At 42.2% G+C, this 19,481-nt stretch overlaps 1 non-coding gene across 1 annotated transcript; it reads left to right on the forward strand.

The window, feature by feature from the left end:
- The first annotated feature begins 16,398 nt into the window (after positions 1-16,398).
- Positions 16,399-16,506, forward strand: LOC112725377 (small nucleolar RNA R71). Its single transcript, XR_003164488.1, has one exon. It is a non-coding gene; the product is annotated as a small nucleolar RNA R71 (small nucleolar RNA).
- Positions 16,507-19,481: the final 2,975 nt, after the last annotated feature.

Raw genomic sequence — 19,481 nt, forward strand, 5'->3', positions numbered from 1 at the left:
CACTTGAAGTCCATCAATTCTCTTTGCCATCGTGACCATTTGCTGTTGGAGTTGCTGGTGCATCAATTTATAATGTGCCAAGATAGTGTCCAGACCTTCAAGCTCTAATACACCTTTTTTAGAGCTGGTTGGCGTTGCCTTTGATGAGCATAAAAGTATTGATTGCTGGTCACAGTGTCTATGAGATTCTGAGCTTCTTCAGCTGGCTTTATTAGCTGTACTAAACCTCCTGCAGAGCAATCCAGGGCCTCTTGAGCTTTTAGAGTCAAGCCCTCATAGAAATTCTGAAGTCTATCCCATTCAATAACATTTCAGGTGGACATTTCCTAATCAAGGCTTTGTATCTTTCCCATGCCTCATAAAATGATTCTCCATTCATTTGATTTAAAGTCTGCAATTTTGTCTTCAATCTGATGATTCTATGAGGTGGATAGAACTTAGCTAGGAATATGCTCACCAAATCATCCCAATTATTGATGCTTGATGACTTGCATCAATTACCTTTCTTTCTTGTCTAAAAGGGACCATAAAAGAGTATAATCTCATTTGATAATTGCAATTCATGAACAAATTGATGAATATTATGGTACATTGCTTTGAAGTGGGTTTATGTTGAATTTCAGGTAAAAAAGGGCAACAAAAAGGGAAGAAAACAACAAAACAAGCTGGGCGTGTGAAATTGGCGTGCCACTTAGAGCAAACGCCACAAAAATGTATGGGTGTGGCACGCCAAGAGCTGGGCATGGCATGCCAGTATTGAATTCCAGAAAGGATCCTCATGACCTCTATATGGGCGTGGCACGCCAGTTATGATTTCCAGAGAAGCATGTTTGAACATTTTACATGGGTTTGGCACGCCAGTACAGTTTTCCAAAAGAGGACACCCAAAGCCTTTACATGGGCATGGCACGCCAGTGTAAGTTTCCAGAGAGCAATGCTGAAGGCCACAAAAGGGGCGTGGCACGCCAGGCTGCGCGTGGCACGCCAAAGCCCATCACACACTATGGGTGTGCCACTTGAACCATGCTGCGTGGCTCGCCAGTTCATCCATCCAGAGGGGATCATCACTTGGGCGTGCCACTTGGTATCGAAGGCATAGCACACCAGCTTTAAATTGTCACTTGGGCGTGCCACTTGAAGGCCCAGGCGTGGCACGCCAAGCTTAAAAGAGCCACACTAAAGGGGCGTGTGATGAATCCATATTTGATGATGATTTTTGGTTAGAATTGAATGGATTTTCATCATATAAAAACTTATTTCCTTGAATAGCATGCTTTTGAACTTTCCTTCCAAATTGTGCTTGATTATGAAAATATGCTCTTCTGTGCCTAAATTAATCTATTTTATTCCATTGGCCTTCCATTCGATGCCTTAATGTTGATTGTGAGTGATTTCAGGTGTATAAGGTAGGAATGGGTTGGAAAAAATGGAAGAAGAGCATGCAAAGTGGAGGAGACAAGAAGAAACAAAGGAGATGAGCTCAGGGACGTGTGCATGCGCACAGCTACCTGTGCGTACACACAGCTGCCCCATCAGAGCGCACGGATTGCATCGAGCGCATCATGCGTCCAGCCAAGCATCGCGTAGTGTACATACGCACGGCTATTTGTGCGTACGCACAGGCCTGGATTTCTCGCAAAGTGTGCGGACGCACGCATCTGTGCGCCCGCACATGACTTCATTAAAATAGCACGTGTTTGACAAAATGTCAAACATGATTTTCTCATTTTCTCTATGTTTGAAGTTTTTGCCCACCAAGTGTTTGACAAAATGTCAAACATGATTTTAGGCTAAATTTTTGGTTCTTGGCTTGGGTAAAGTGAGCAATTGGGTTCCTAGAGTTAGAATGTCCAAAATTTAGTTTCAATTCTTGGGTTGTTAATTGTTCTTGTTCCCACTAACGCTAAATTGTTACTAAGGCAATTAGCAAGCAATTTAGGATTTGTGGGTTAAGGACACTTATGCTCATTTAACTTACTTTCCGATGTGAGGGTTGATCAAGTGAGACTAATCCATCATAATTGTCATAGTTGTGGTTCCAACAAGGATAGGACACTTAGCTCACTCCAAGCCAAGACTCTTTTTTATGCTTTCAATCTTTCATACATTTCTATGTTAATCTCTTTTATACTTTACTTGTTTATATTACATAGTCGGTTCTTTAATTTCTTAATTAGTTCAATCGTTACAATTTTGCATGTTCTTTTTTTGCTTTATATGTTCATTTCTTCGTTCACAACCCCTTGATCACTACAACCGGGTTTGCACACTTATTGTCCTTAAGTACTCCTTGGGAGATGACTCAGGAGTCAAATATTGTCGGTTTTGAATTAGTTTTAAATTGTGACACATCTTGTGAACCTCTAATTTGATCGGTGGCCAACTTGTTGGGTTAGGACTATACTTACAACGCTAGTTCCAGTTTTCTTGGATAACCGAGTTCCTAATCCTATTTGCATATTGGCCGTCGCTTATCATTGACCCTCTCAAATTTCTAAATGCTGTTTAGTTTCTTTATGTTTTAAATTTCTGTTTGATAATAAGTTGCAATGTTAGGATAGTTATGTTTAATGCTTAGTTTTATTTCCTTTGAATTACAAGAAAGAAAATGCAATGTTAGTTCAAGTTTCATCAACATCAATAAAAGATTAGTTTCATAAACCCATATTTTATGATATATTTTGTGCTCAATCTAAGTGATTTATTCAATCCTTCACCCACTTATTCATGTAAATTGCGTGGTTTTATTTCCCTTCCTTATTATGTGATATATGTGAAAAAACATGTTTCCTATGCTTTAAAAATAATTATTTTAATTACCTTTTATTACCATTCGATGCTGTGATTTGGGTGTTAAGTAGTTTCAGATCTCCTAAGGCAGGAATGACTCAAAGGATGGAAAGGAAACATACAAAAATGGAAGGAAAGCACAAATTGGAGTTTTTGAAGAAACTGGCAGCGACGCGTACGCATGGACGATGCGGCCGCATGCCCAGCGCAAAAAGGTAGTGACGCGAACGCGTGACTGATAAACCCATATTTCATGAGTTCTTTTGTGCTTAATTAGAGTGATTTATTCAACTCTTCACCTACTTATTCACATTAATTGCATAGTTTTACTTTTCCTTCCTCATTATGTCATATAATGAAAAACGTGTTTTCTAAGCTTTAAAAATTAATTATTTTAATTACCTTTATTTCCATTCGATGCCGTGATTAGTGTGTTGAGTAGTTTCAGATTTTCTAAAGGCAGAATGACTTAAAGGATGAAAAAGGAAACATACTAGAATGGAAGGAAGAAGCAAAACGGAGCTTTAAGGAAACTGGTCTCCACGCGATCGCATGGATGACGCGATCGCGTGCCAAGCCCGAATCAGCAGCGACGCGGCCGCATGACTGACGCGACCACGCGCCTCAAGCAGAATACACATGACGCGGTCGCATGACTGACGCGACCGCGTGGCAAGGAAAAGCTCCAAAAGACACGACCGCGTGACCCACAGGGACGCGTGACAGAGGCCACGCACCAGAAATTACAGAATACGCCCCCAGCGAATTCTGAAGCCCTTTTTGGCCCAGATCTAAGTACAGACAGCATAGACCAGAGGTTATAAAGTGTGGGAATGTTTCCATACAAAGGGAGCTCGCATATTTTCACCTTTCAATGATTTAGATTTAGTTGAGAGGGAGATCTTCTTCTCGTTTTAAGAGTAACTCTGGATCCAGGTTTAATGTTCTTTTATTTTGGTTCTACATTTATTTATTCCAACATTTGAATTGATTATTATAATTTATAAATTATTCCGTGTTACAGATTTCTAATTGAATTAATGATAATTTGAGGTATTTTCAGTTTATGATTGTTCTCTTGATTTAAGTTGCCATTGCTTCCCATCTAAGGACACTTTTATTATTTCAGCAATTTACTTTTTCCCCTTTTGGTTTTGGTTAAGAATTCAGTAACTCAACAGTTATTAAACTCAACATAACTGATAATCGTTATCTTGCTAATTGAGCTGAACTTAAATAATCCCAACCTTTTCTTAGGAAATAATTAGGATTCAAAGGTCAATTTAATTAGTCCCTTAACTTTCCTTTGCCCTGGTAAAGGTTGACCAAGTGGAATTAAGATACAACTTTCATTATTGTTGAGAGAGATAACTAAGTTGGACTTCTAATTTCCCTTATCTTGCCAAAAGTTGTTTTACAGTTATTATTTATTTTTACTTGCCATTTAATTCACTCGTCATTTAAATTACTTGCTTCTCACCTTCTAAACCCCGATTACAACCTTTATAGCTAATAATAAGAACACACTTCCTCGCAGTTCCTTGAGATGACGACCCGAGGTTTGAATACTCGGTTAACAATTTTTAAGGGGTTTGTTACTTGTGACACCCAAAACGTTTGTACGAAGGGATTTTTGTCGGTTTAGAGACTACATCTACAACGCGACTATTTTTATGACATTCTTTACTGGCAAAAATCCTAACGCCAGTGACCGAAGCGAACACGTGACAAGGAAAACTCCCAGATGACGCGACCGCGTGACCCACGCAGACGCGTGACAGACGCCACGTGCAGAAACTGCAGAAAACGCTACCAGCAATTTTCGGAACCCTTTTTGGCCCAGATCCAAGTCTAGAAAGCACAGATCAAAGGTTAAAAAGTGGGGGAATGCATCAATTCAAGAGGAGGTCTCTAATTATTCACTTTTCATAATTTAGATGTAGTTTTTTTAGAGAGAGAGATTCTCTCCTCTCTCTTAGGTTTTAGGATTAGGATTTCTTTTTAATTAAATTTAGTATTTCAACTCTTTATTAGGTTCAATATTCCTTTTACTTTATATTTCTCTTTTACTTTCAGATAATTTAATGCTCTCATTTAATTACTTATGTTGCCAAATTGGCTTATGAACTCTTCATGTTTAGATGGATTTTCTCTTATTAATACAATTGAGGTATTTCAGATTTATGATTCTTATTTAACTTTTTATATCCTTGGCTTTAATTGATTAACTGGAAATTATTGAGTTATTAAACTTATCGTGATTGATTGTTATGTTTGCTAATTGAATTGAATTCCACTAACTCTAGTCTTTCCCTAGGAGTTGGCTAGGACTTGGGGATCTAACTAATTAGTTCACTTGACTTTCCCTTGCTATAGTAACGGTTAACTAAGTGGGATTAACTTTAGATCTCATAAGAATAACTGGGATAGGACTTCCGAATTTTCATACATTGCCAAGAGTTTTATTAGATATTAATTTATTAATTCCTGCAATTTATTTTCCTTGTTATTTAATTTACCTGTTCCTCACTTTTAAAACCCCCAATTTACAAGACTCATAACCAATAATAAGAACACCTCCCTGCAATTCCTTGAGAAGACGACCCGAGGTTAAATACTTCGGTTATCAATTTTAAAGGGGTTTGTTACTTGTGACAACCAAAACGTTTGTACGAAAGGATTTTCTGTTGGTTTAGAAGCTATACTTACAACGCGATCATATTTTTATATTTCTTTACCGATGGAAAAACCGAACGTCAAAATGGCGCCGTTGCCGGGGAATTGTAAACGTGTGCCTTATTATTGGTTATTGTAAATATTTTTCTTTTATTTGTTTATTTGTTTTTGTTCTTTTCTTTTATTTCTATTTAGCTACTATGAACTCTCACCCCTCTCGCTTTGAGTTTGGTTCTGAATTTGTTGAAAGGAATATAAGCTATAACAGGAATATGCATCAAGGTCTAAGCAATCAAAGATGGATGGAGCCAAGAGGATCTGATCAACCCTTTCGGCAACAACACCTTCCAAGATATAATGGACAAAGACCATTCTACAATGCATATCAAGCTGATAGATATGGTGGACCTCCTGGTAGTTACCAACAAGCCCCACCCTGTCCTTATAGACCATCCTCTCAACATAACTTCGAACCACCACACTCACAAGCTCCTTTTCACCATTCACCACCGTATGATCCTTATTTACCCCAATTCCAATCCAATTACTCCCAAACACCACCACTTCCCTATGTACCATGTCCATATCCATCATCTCAAGAATCACAGGCTCGCCTCAAGGAAACAGTAGATCAACTTCATACAACCCTTCATCAGCTGGAGCAAGCAATAAATCAATTATCTTCCAGATGTTTAGACACTCAAGGAACTCCAATAGCTTCATGTGGAGAATCTAATGACAAACGTAGCATGAAGGAGACACTAGAAACCCTAGTGGGCAGTAGGGAGCATAACTTCGTTCTGGAACAATTGGAGGAAGCTCAAATCTTCTGAGAAGGAGAAGTACTGATTGAAGATTTAGGAGATGCTGAACCTCCATGGGAATCCAGAGTTGTGGAAAATTTCGTCAAGGACATTACAATTGATGCTAAGGAGGATAGTGCACAACCCCCAAGGCAAGTATTTTATGAAGAACTAGATGGAATAACCCAATACGCAAGTTTCCTTGATAGTCACAAGTCAAGTTCTCCTAGTAATGAACTTGCATCCGTAAGTGAATTCTCTGAGATTGAAGAATCTCCCCCAAGTGAATACGAAGATGATGCGGAGGTAGATTTCTCTCAAACTCCAACGTATGACTTGAGTGACGAGGAAGACATAGAAGACTTTGATCAGGATGCAGTTGTAGTTGAAGAATCTTGTAAAGAAGTGGAGGAATTCACAGAAGATTACAAGGGGGTAGAACTTACAGAACCCCTGGAAACACCTACCCAAAGACCATTACCACCCAACACAAGCTTCAAGTGGGTACAATTCTTAACCTTTATCTTTACTTTTCCACTTGAATATGGTTTGCTTGAAACAGATGACCATCTTAGAGCTCTCTGCGGCTTTAAGAGTAAGAGGGAAATGGCTCATACTCAAAGCTGGTGCGCAAGATTCAATAAGGTTCCACGCTTCAATTCGAAGTGCACGGATTGGTATCATATTCAATTGAATGGGTCTCGGAAAACGTTTAGTCATCTTAGTGAGAATACAATTTCTAAACCGCCCAGATGGAAGAATATATATCAAGACAAAGGCGGATGTAAAAGCAAAGTTTGGGATCCTGGAAAATATTCTGATATTCGTCATCCCGGGAGCCTGAGAATCTGTTTGAGGCTGCTCAGAAGCTTTACATGCCTAGTTTAGGACCCCGGAGGCTGTAGGCATTCCAAACATTGGTGGAGATTTCTGGATGAATTTAAGCATAAGCTACCATAACAGGAAGCTCATCCAATGTCCAACTTAAGGACTTTAACTAAAAGTGCTTGGTGGGAGACAACCCACCATGGTATGGTCGTTTCTTATTCAATTTTTATTTCGTGTTATCTGTTTTTATGTTATATTATTTTCATTGAACCTAAATAGCATTTGCATCAGCATTGCATACTGCATAATTGCATAAACAAAAAAAAGCACGCGACGCGTAAGCGTCGCTGACGTGTCCGTATCACATGTGCATTATGAAGCAAAGGAAAGTGAACAGAACGTCACGCGAAAGCATGGCTGGAGGCGTGCCTTTGGCACGAATTATTCCACGCGACCGCGTCGCTAACGCGTTCGCGTCAGTTGCGAAAACTACCTCCCACGCGTCCGCGTCATTCACGCGAACGCGTGATCTGGAAATCGGCGTAAAAATCCAACGCCCAGAAATCTGGGCTGGAATCGTGCGGCTAGTGTGCGTTTAGCACAAAACGGCCCACGCGTTCGCGACCCTGACGCAAACGCGTCACTTGCAAAGCACTCATCCCACGCGAAAACGTGAGCAACGCGTCCGCGTCGCGTGGATATCATGGCTCCCTTAAATGGAAACAGAGAGTTGCGCTGAAACGACGCTGGAACTGTGCGTTTAGCACAAATTCTAGCCATGCGGCCGTGTGCCTCACGCGTCCGCGTCATCCATCTTGAACCCAACCCGCGCTATTGCGTCAATCAGGCGACCGCGTCAACCCCATTTCACCCTAGCCACGCGATCGCGTGCCCCACGCGTTCGCATGGATTCAAAATCACTAACCCTAACCACGTGAAACCCTATTTCCCCCCTCCCCCCGCGTCACCATTCCCCTTCCCCAACTCCCCTCTGCTCCCTCTCTTCTCCCCTACCAAACACCACCACCCCCAGCCACCACTCCGACCGCCGCACCACCCATAACAACCCAGACCACCACGCGACCACCCCCCTCTCCCCTTTCTCTCTTTCTTCCTTCCCTCTCCTTCTTCTTCCCTCCACCACCGCTGCCCTCCACCGCTCCGGCCAGCTACCACCACCATGCCACCAGCGCCGTCCCTCCCTCCCCTTCCAACCCCCTCTAACCCACAACCCTAACACCATCACAACCCCTCCCCAACCCAAATCCCATCCTCCAACCCAACCTGTTCCACCACCGCGCTGCCTTGTTCAGCCATCGCACCACCGTGCCCCCTCCCAGCACCACCACTTCATCACCGCCATCTCTCTGTTCCCTACCTTAGTTCATACGGATACCAGGTTCCGCCAAACGCCACTTTTCTTTTATTCATAGTTAGTTGCATATTTTTCAGTTTATGTTCAAACTTAGGATAGTTAGAGATGCATGTTGTACTGAATTCTAGGTGGTTAGGTAGCTAGGATGTGGTTAGTGGATTTAGGCTTGATAATTACGCCGTACTTGTTGTTTGTTTTACCTATTCTGCAATTTTGGTCTAGCTGTGATGTTATTACTGTTCATATGCTGTTCTTTCATGCTGCTGTTGTGACTGTTCTTTACTGTTCCTACTATCTGTGTCTATTTACAGCTTTATTTAAATTCATATGAACTGTTTTTCTTACTGATTATTTCCCGGGAACATCCAACTTTAAATTCATATGAACTGTTTGACTGGGATGCTGTCAAGCAGAGGATAGCCCTTGACCCTACTGTCCCATGGGTCATGGGAAAGAACACAACAATGCCTTAGGGAATCAAGCTAATGTATCTGAATGATGAGGCTCGGCTCTTGCACCAGATCCTGAGCAACTTTGTTATGCCGAGCACTCATGAGACGGAGCTGCCTGCTGCTATGATCACCCTCATCTGGTGTGTAATGGAGGGTAAGGACCTGTATCTGCCACGATTCATCCGGCACTATATGGCCAGGGTCCATGTCAGAGGCACCCTTCCTTTCCCATATCTGATTACCCAGCTCGGCTGTCGAGCTGACGTACCTTGGGAGCTTGCTGATGAGAAGCCACCTGCTGCAGACTGCAAGAAGATTATCCCTCACAGCAGGAAGTTTTGGGCTTTAGGCTATACACCTCCATTCCTCACCGCTTCTGATGAGACAGCCACACCTTCAGCTGTCCCTTCTTCATCCACTACTGCACCAGCCCCACCCACTGTACCTCCACCTGCTCCTGAGCCTATTTATCATTTGGTGCATCGACTCTTCGTCTGCTTGGATCGTATGGAGCGTCGCAACAAGTGATGCTATGAGCACCTCAAGTTGATTATCCGATCCAGCGGCGACATCCCCTCCGAACCTGACACCCCTTCTGATACATCTGAGGTGGAGGAGGATGATCACGAGGAGGAGACACCTACCTAGGCTGCACAGGCAGGACCAGAGCAGGCTGCGCCACAGCAGGAGGAGCGACACCAGATACAGGCCGTAGATCCAGAGATTCCTCTCTAGTCAGCACCTCCACTGCAGCAGATAGATCCTCCTACCCTTATCCAGTCTGCAGATCCTCAGGCCACTACATAGACTCCAGTAGCCCATCCTTCCGGAGATGACACTCCTTCACACTCAGCTTGAGTGAGCATCGAGGACGATGCTTTATTTTAAGTGTGGGGAGGTCGCCATCCCTAGCTTATCTTTTTGGTGAACCACCACAAACTCTTTTTATCTTATTTTGTTTACTTTTCTGTATTTTTATCTTTATTTTTATTTTTATTTTTTAGTACTTATACATTGTCCTTTTCATGTTTTTTTTACTTTATTTCTGCATTTTGCACTTTAGTTCATATTTTAGCCATTTAGTTTAGTTTGCAATTCTAAACCTATTAGTTACAGAATATGTGGATTCATTAGTATAGTTTACCCTTTTAGCATTGGTATGCGAAATTGTGATCATCAACAATGGCGCCAAAGGACTTGGAGCTCTTAAATGTGAATCACACTTTGTCACAATTTCGCATAACTAACCAGCAAGTGCACTGGGTCGTCCAAATAATACCTTACGTGAGTAAGGGTCGATCCCACGGAGACTGTCGGCTTGAAGCAAGCTATGGTCACCTTGTAAATCTCAGTCAGGCGGATTCAAATGGTTATGGAGAATTGATAATTAAAATATAAATAAAACATAAAATAAAGATAGAGATACTTATGTAATTCTTTGGTTGGGATTTCAGATAAGCGTATTAAGATGCTTTGTTCCTCTTGAACCTCTGCTTTCCTATTGCCTTCTTCCAATCATTCATACTCCATTCCATGGCAAGCTTTATGTTGGGCATCATCGTTGTCAATGGCTACTTCTCGTCCTCTCAGTAAAAACGTTCCAAATGCGCTGTCACCGCACGGCTAATCATCTGTCGGTTCTCGATCATGTCGGAATAGGATCCATTGATCCTTTTGCGTCTGTCACACGCCCCACAATCGCGAGTTTGAAGCTCGTCACAGTCATCCCATTCCAGATCCTAATCAGAATACCACAGACAAGGTTTAGACGTTCCGAATCTCAGGAATTCCCGCCAATAATTCTAGCCTATACCACGAAGGTTCCAATCTTAGATTAGAAACCCAAGAGATACGCATTCAAGCCATTGCTAGTAGAACAGAGGTGGTTGTCAGGCACATGTTCATAGGTGAGAATGATGATGAGTGTCACGGATCATCACATCCATCAAGTTGAAGAACGAATGAATATCTTGGAGAAGAAATAGACTTGAGTTGAATAGAAAAACAATAGTACTTTGTATTAATTCTTAAAGAACAACAGAGCTCCACACCTTAATCTATGGTGTGTAGAAACTCCACCGTTAAAAATACATAAGAACAAGGTCTAGGCATGGCCGTGAGGCCATCCCCCAAACGTGAAAAGGTCTATCCAAGTATGAGTAAAAGATGAAAATACAATAGCAAAAGGTCCTATTTATAGAAAACTAGTAGCCTAGGGTTTACAGAAATCTGTAATTAATGCAGAAATCTTCTTCTGGGCCCACTTGGTGTGTGCTTGGGCTGAGCATTGAAGCCTTCATGTGTAGAGACTTTTCTTGGAGTTAAACGCCAGCTTTTGTGCCAGTTTTGGAGTTAAACGCCAGAATTCTTGAGCTGACTTGGAACGCCGGTTTGGGCCATCAAATCTTGGGCAAAGTTTGGACTATTATATATTGCTGGAAAGCCCAGGATGTCAACTTTCCAACGCAATTGAGAGCGCGCCAATTGGGCTTCTGTAGCTCCAGAAAATCCACTTTGAGTGCAGGGAAGTCAGAATCCAACAGCATCTGCAGTCCTTTTTCAGCCTCTGAATCAGATTTTTGCTCAGGTCCCTCAATTTCAGCCAAAAAATACCTGAAATCATAGAAAAATACACAAACTCATAGTAAAGTCCAGAAAAGTGAATTTTAAATAAAAACTAATAAAAATATAATAAAAACTAATTAAAATATACTAAAAACAATGCCAAAATGCGTATAAATTATCCGCTCATCACAACACCAAACTTAAATTGTTGCTTGTCCTCAAGCAACTGAAAATCAAATAAGATAAAAAGAAGAGAATATACAATGAATTCCAAAAACATCTATGAAGATCAGTATTAATTAGATGAGTTTTTGCTTCTGAACAGTTTTGGCATCTCACTTTATTCCTTGAAGTTCAGAATGATTGGCATCTATAGGAACTCAGAATCCAGATAGTGTTATTGATTCTCCTAGTTAAGTATGTTGATTCTTGAACACAGCTACTTTATGAGTCTTGGCCGTGGCCCTAAGCACTTTGTTTTCTAGTATTACCACCGGATACATAAATGCCACAGACACATAACTGGGTGAACCTTTTCAGATTGTGACTCAGCTTTGCTAGAGACCCAATTAGAGGTGTCCAGGGTTCTTAAGCACACTCTTCTTTTTGCTTTGGACCTCGACTTTAACCGCTCAGTCTCAAGTTTTCACTTGATACCTTCACGCCACAAGCACATGGTTAGGGACAACTTGGTTTAGCCGCTTAGGCCAGGATTTCATTCCTATAGGCCCTCATATCCACTGATGCTCAAAGCCTTGGATCCTTTTTATTACCCTTGCCTTTTGGTTTAAAGGGGTATTGGCTTTTTCTGCTTGCTTTTCTTTTTCTTTCTTTTTTCTTTTCTCTCTTTTTTTTTCGCCTCTTTTTTTTTTTTGCAAGCTTTTCACTGCTTTTTCTTGCTTCAAGAATCAATTTTATGATTTTTCAGATCATCAGATAACATTTCTCCTTTTCCCATCATTCTTTCAAGCGCCAACAAATTTAACATTCATAAACAATCAAATTAAAAAATATGCACTGTTCAAGCATTCATTCAGAAAAACAATAGTATTGCCACCACATCAAGATAATTAAACTGTTTTAAAATTTAAAATTCATGCACTTCTTTTTCTTTTTCAATTAAAAACATTTTTCATTTAAGGAAGGTGATGGATTCATTTTCATAGCTTTTAGGCATAGACACTGAGGCACTAATGATCATCTAATAAAGACACAAACATAAATAACATAAGCATAAAAATTCAAAAAATAGGAAAATAAAGAACAAGGAAATTAAAGAACGGGTCCACCTTAGTGATGGCAGCTTGTTCTTCCTCTTGAAGATCTTATCGAGTGCATGAGCTCCTCAATGTCTCTTCCTTGCCTTTGTTTCTCCTCTCTCATGGTTCTTTGGTCTTCCCTAATTTCATGGAGGAGGATGGAATGCTCTTGGTGCTCCACCCTTAGTTGTCCCATGTTGGAACTCAATTCTCCTAGGGAGGTGTTGATTTGCTCCCAATAGTTTTGTGGAGGAAAATGCATCCCTTGAGGCATCTCAAGGATTTCATGAGGAGTTTCCTCATGCTCTTGGTGAGGTTCTCTCACTTGCTCCATCCTTTTCTTAGTGATGGGCTTGTCCTCATTAATGAGGATGTCTTCCTCTATGTCAATTCCAGCTGAATTGCAGAGGTGACAGATGAGATGAGGGAAGGCAAACCTTGCCATAGTAGAGTTCTTGGGATATAACTTCATGAACTTCTACTTCCTCTCTAATCATGATGCTATGGATCATGATAGCCTGGTCTATAGTAACTTCAGACCGGTTGCTAGTGGGAATGATTGAGCGTTGGATGAACTCCAACCATCCCCTAGCCACGGGCTTGAGGTCATGCCTTTTTGGTTGAACCAGCTTCCCTCTTGAATCACTCTTCCATTAGGCGCCCTCTTCACAGATGTCCATAAGGACTTGGTCCAACCTTTGATCAAAGTTGACCCTTCTAGTGTAGGGGTGTGCATCATAGGCAAATTGAATGCCAACCTTATATTTTCCGGACTAAAGTCCAAGTATTTCCCTCGGACCATTGTAAGCTAATTCTTGGGGTCCGGGTTCACACTTTGATCATGGTTCTTGGTGATCCATGCATTGGCATAGAACTCTTAAACCATTAAGATTCCGACTTGTTGAATGGGTTTGGTGAGAACTTCCCAACCTCTTCTTCGGATCTCATGTCGGATCTCTGGATATTCGCCCTTTTTGAGCTTAAAAGGGACCTTGGGAATCACCTTCTTCTTGGCCACAACTTCATAGAAGTGGTCTTGATGCACCCTTGAGAGGAATCTCTCCATCTCCCATGACTCGGAGGTGGAAGCTTTTGCCTTCCCTTTCCTCTTTCTAGAGGTTTCTCCGGCCTTTGGTGCCATAAATGGTTATGAAAAAATAAAAAAAAAAGCTTTAGCTTTTACCACACCAAACTTAGAAGGTTGCTCGTCCTTGAGCAAAAGAAGAAAGAAGAGAGTAGAAGAAGAAGAAATAGAGGAGATGGAGGGGGCTTTGTATTTCGGCCAAGGGGGAGAAGTAGTGTTTAGGTTGTGTGAAAATGAAGGAGGGAAGATGGGTTTATATAGTAGTGGAGAGGGGGGGTATGGTTTGGCCATTATGGGTGGGTTTGGGTGGGAAAGTGGTTTGAATTTGAATGGTGAGGTAGGTGGGATTTTATGGAGGATGGATGTGAGTGGTGAAGAGAATTGTGGGATTTGATAGGTGAGGGGTTTTTGGGGAAGAGGTATTGAGGTGATTGGTGAATGGGTGAAGAAGAGAGAGAGAGGTGGGGTAGGTGGGGATTCTGTGGGGTCCACAGTTCTTGAGGTGTCAAGGATTTCTCATCCCTGCACCATGTGGTGTGCAAAATGCCCCTTGCTGTCAATCCTGGCGTTAAACTCCAGGCTGCTGCCCATTTCTGGCATTTAACGCCAGCTTCTTTCCCATTCCTAGCGTTAAATGCCAGTCTGGTGCCCATTTTTGGCGTTAAACGCCCAGAATGGTGCCAGACTGGGCGTTTAATGCCCATTCTGCTACCCTTACTGGCGTTTAAACGCTAGTAAGTTTCTCCTCCAGAGTGTTCTATTTTTCATTCTGTTTTTCCTTCTGTTTTTGATTTTTCAATTGTTTTTGTGACTTCACATGATCATCAACCTATAGAAAACATAAAATAACAAAAGAAAATAGAAATTTAACATAGATAATTAAAGATTGGGTTGCCTCCCAACAAGCGCTTCTTTAATTCAATAGCTTGACAGTGGGCTCTCATGGAGCCTCACAGATGTTTAGAGCAATGTTGGAACTTCCCAACACCAAACTTAGAATTTGACTGTGGGGGCTCTGTTTGACTCTGTATTGAGAGAAGCTCTTCATGCTTCCTCTCCATGGTGACAGAGGGATATCCTTGAGTTCTAAACACAAGGGAGTCTTCATTCACTTGAATGATCAATTCTCCTCTGTCAACATCAATCACAGCTTTTGCTGTGGCTAGGGAGGGTCTGCCAAGGATGATGGATTCATCCATACACTTTCCAGTCTCTAGGATTATGAAATCAGTAGGGATGTAATGGTCTTCAACTTTTACCAAGACATCCTCTACAAGTCCATAAGCCTGTTTCTTTGAATTCTCTGCCAACTCTAGTGAGATTCTTGCAGCTGGTACCTCAATGATCCCTAGCTTCTCCATTGCAGAGAGAGGCATGAGGTTTATGCTTGACCCTAGGTCACACAGAGCCTTTTCAAAGGTCATAGTGCCTATGGTACAAGGTATTGAGAACTTTCCAGGATCTTGTCTCTTCAGAGGTAATTTCTGCCTAGTCAAGTCATCCAGTTCTTTGATGAGCAATGGAGGTTCATCCTCTCAAGTCTCATTACCAAACAACCTGGTATTTAGCTTCATGATTGCTTCAAGGTACTTAGCAACTTGCTCTTCAGTAACATCTTCATCCTCTTCAGAGGAAGAATACTCATCAGAGCTCATGAATGGAAGAAGTAGATATAATAGAATCTCTATGGTCTCAGTCTGAGCCTCAGATTCCCATGGTTCCTCATTAGGGAACTCCTTGGAGGTCATTGGACGTCCATTGAGGTCTTCCTCAGTGGAGATTACTGCCTCTTCCTCCTCTCCAGGTTCGGCCATGTGAGATGTGTTTATGGCCTTGCACTCTCTCTTTGGATTCTCTTCTGTATTGCTTGGGAGAGTAGTAGGAGGGAGTTCAGCTGACCCACTTGTGCCTCCAAATTTCTAATGGAGGACCTTGTTTCAATCATGAAACTTTGATTGGTTTTGATTAGATCAGAGATAATGGTTACTAAGTCAGAGTGGCTTTGCTTAGAATTCTCTGTCTATTGCTGAGAAGATGATGGAAAAGGCTTGCTATTGCTAAACCTGTTTCTTCCACCATTATTGTTGTTGAAACCTTGTTGAGGTCTCTGTTGATCCTTCCATGAGAGATTTGGATGATTTCTCCATGAAGGATTATAGGTGTTTCCATAGGGTTCTCCCATGTAATTCACCTCTTCCATTGCTGGGTTCTCAGGATCATAAGCTTCTTCTTCAGAGGAAGCTTCCTTAGTGCTGCCTGTTGCTGCTTGCATTCCAGACAGACTCTGAGAAATCATATTGACTTGTTGGATCAATAATTTATTCTGAGCCAGTATGGCATTCAGAATATCAATCTCAAGAACTCCCTTCTTCTGAGTTGTCCCATTATTCACAGGATTCCTTTCAGAAGTGTACATGAATTGGTTGTTTGCAACCATTTCAATGAGTTCCTGAGCTTCTGCAGGCGTCTTCTTTAGATGAAAAGATCCTCCAGTAGAGCTATCCAATCACATCTTGGATAGTTCAGACAGACCATCATAGAAAATTCCTATGATGCTCCATTCAGAAAGCATGTCAGAAGGACATCTTCTGATCAATTGCTTATATCTTTCCCAAGCTTCATAGAGGGATTCTCCTTCCTTCTGTCTGAAGGTTTGGACTTCCACTCTAAGCTTGCTCAATTTTTGAGGTGGAAAGAACTTTGCCAAGAAGGCATTGACTAGCTTTTCCCAAGAGTTCAGGCTTTCTTTAGGTTGTGAGTCCAACCATGTCCTAGCTCTGTCTCTTACAGCAAAAGGAAAAAGTATAAGTCTATAGACTTCAGGGTCAACCCCATTGGTCTTGACAGTGTCACGGATTTGCAAGAATTCAGCTAAGAACTGATAAGGATCTTCCAGTGGAAGTCCATGAAACTTGCAATTCTGTTGCATTAGAGAAACTAATTGAGGTTTAAGCTCAAAGTTGTTTGCTCCAATGGCAGGGATTGAGATGCTTCTCCAATAGAAGTCGGGAGTAGGTGCAGTAAAGTCACCAAGCAAATCTGTACAATTCATGCATAAAGAAGACCATAAAAGAGCATAAATCTCATTTGATCAGTACAATTCATGCATTATTTGATGAATATTATGGTACACTACTTTGAGATAAGTTGTGCTGAATTTCAGGTGAAAAAGACACCAAAAATGGGTAGAAGACAAACAAGAAACTGGACGTGTGAAACTGGCGTGCCATTTGGAGCAAACGCCACAAAAATGCACTGGCGTGACACGCCAGGAGTTAGGCATGGCACGCCAGTACTAAATTTCAGAGGGGAAGTCCAAGCATGCATGTGGGCGTGGCACGCCAGGGACTGGGCGTGGCACGCTAGTACAAAGTTCCAGAGAGCAACAATGGAGGACACAAAAGGGGCGTGACACGCCAGGTTGGGCGTGGCATGCCTAATCCATCAGCTACTATGGGCGTGCCACTTGAGCAAAGGGGCGTGGCACGCCAACGCCAGCCTCAAGAAGTCACTATGGCGTGCCACTTGGTATCGAAGGCGTGGGACGCCATCTCCAAAAAGTCACTTGGGCGTGCCACTTAAAAACCCAGGGATGGAACGCCAAGCTTGAAGAGTTCACAAATCCATGGGCCTGCTACTTGAGCAGCATGGCGTGGCACGCTGGTACAATAATCCAGAGAAGGGGTTGAAGGCAATTGAAGACTGGGTGTGCCACCTGAAGTCGAAGGCGTGGCATGCCAACCTCTCAATCTCACTTGGGCGTGCCACTTGGTATCGAAGGCATGGCACGCCAACTCAAGCATCTCACTATGGCGCGCCACTTGAAGGCTAAGGCGTGGCACGCCAGCTACTGAAACCAAGACAAGATCATGGGCGTGGCACGCTGGTATAAGTTTCCCGAGAGGATGAAGGAGGGAAATTACATGGGGCGTGCCACTTGGTATCGAAGGTGTGGCACGCCACTCACTATTCTTCACTTAAGCATGCCACTTGAATCCCAGGCATGGCACGCCAGTGTGATTCAGAGAGCAAAGAAGCATTGGGGCGTGCCACTTCAGTTCGTGGCGTGGCATGCCAAACAGAGGAACCACTCACACACAAAGGGGCATGGCACGCCAGACCCTGGGCGTGCCACGCTAGTGCAACTTTCCAGAGAAGCTTAGCCAAGCATAAAGCAAGGGTGTGGTACGCCAGACCCTGGGCGTGCCACGCTAGTTCAAGTTTCCAGAGGAAGAGAGAAAAGGAAAACAGGCCAGGGCGTGCCACTTGAGCTCGAAGGCGTGGCATGCCAAGGTTGTTAGAGAGACGAGCGTGCCACTTGAAGGGCTGGGCGTGGCACGCCAAGCTAAAATTAAAGAGCACATGACACGCCACTAGAGCGCCAATCACACGCCAGCTGGAGGTCACACTTATTGAGCTTCTTTTCCCTCCAAAATGTAATTTTCTTTTTTTCACTTTTGTAATTTCTTTTATTTTACCAGGAGTAGTATAAATACCCCCCAAGGAGTACTGAAAGGGGGTTAAGCAGTTAGTTTTAGATCCACTTTTACACTTCACTTTTGAGTACTTTTTGAGCTATGAGTAGCTAACTTCCCTCTCATTGAGAGAGGGAGCTCTGTTGTACTTGATGGATTGATAATAGTGAAATTCTTCTTCTCTTCATCTTCTCTTTGATTTGCTAGAAGGAATTTCATTCTTAATGCTTAGTGTTCAATTATCTTGGAAAAGAGATTGAATGCAATTGGGTTTCATGGGAACCTTGGGAAAGGAAACATGAAATCATGCTTGAAATCCCTTCTCACACTTGAGTAGAATATGGGTTTTGGTGTTTGGATATGTGACATATAATCCTCCCTCTACTTGGACCTATAATGGTGTGTGGTATAATCAAGGACAAAGCATATCTCTCTTCATGAGCAATTAGACCAAGGAATTGGCTATTGATCAAGATCTGAGAGATTGAGTCACCAAGGGATTGGGGCTCAATCAATCATGATTGCCAAGAGGTCAATGAGTTGCATGATTGAAGAGGATATAAGCTAGATTTGATCCAAAGAGACAACATCTCCCAATCTCAATGAATTTATAGCTTAATTTTACATTCAGCAATTCCCCATTCCCATTTACATTCAAGTCATTTATGATTCTGCACTTAACATTCTGCCATTTCTATTTCTGCACTTTATTGCTTTTCTTTATATTCTAGTCATTTACATTTATGTCATTTACAATTCTGCACTTCACAATCTTATTGATCCGCTTGACTAATTCATCAATTAATTAAAACTACTCGAATTTGCCAATCTCTGTGGATACGATCCCACTCCACTGTGGGTTATTACTTGACGATAATTTTGGTGCGCTTTCCAAAAGAACTAATTCACCAATTTTTGAATGGGGTGTGAATTGGACTCATCAGCGAGGAAGAGAATGAGCTCGTCTTCGTTGCCGCCGCTGCCATTGTTGGAAGCCGCCACTGTCATTGGAAGGAACCAAATAAGGATAGGAGGTCATTGTTGATGCTGCCGCAGAGAGAAAGGAAGGGACGCGTGTGAGAAAGTAACGCAACAGAGGAGGAGCCATTCCTCTGCGGGTCACCGTCGTCGTTCATGGTGAGTTGGTTGTGCCCTAGCTACCAGAACCACCATT

Source organism: Arachis hypogaea, chromosome 11 (assembly GCF_003086295.3).
Source record: "Arachis hypogaea cultivar Tifrunner chromosome 11, arahy.Tifrunner.gnm2.J5K5, whole genome shotgun sequence".
NCBI lineage: Eukaryota > Viridiplantae > Streptophyta > Magnoliopsida > Fabales > Fabaceae > Arachis > Arachis hypogaea.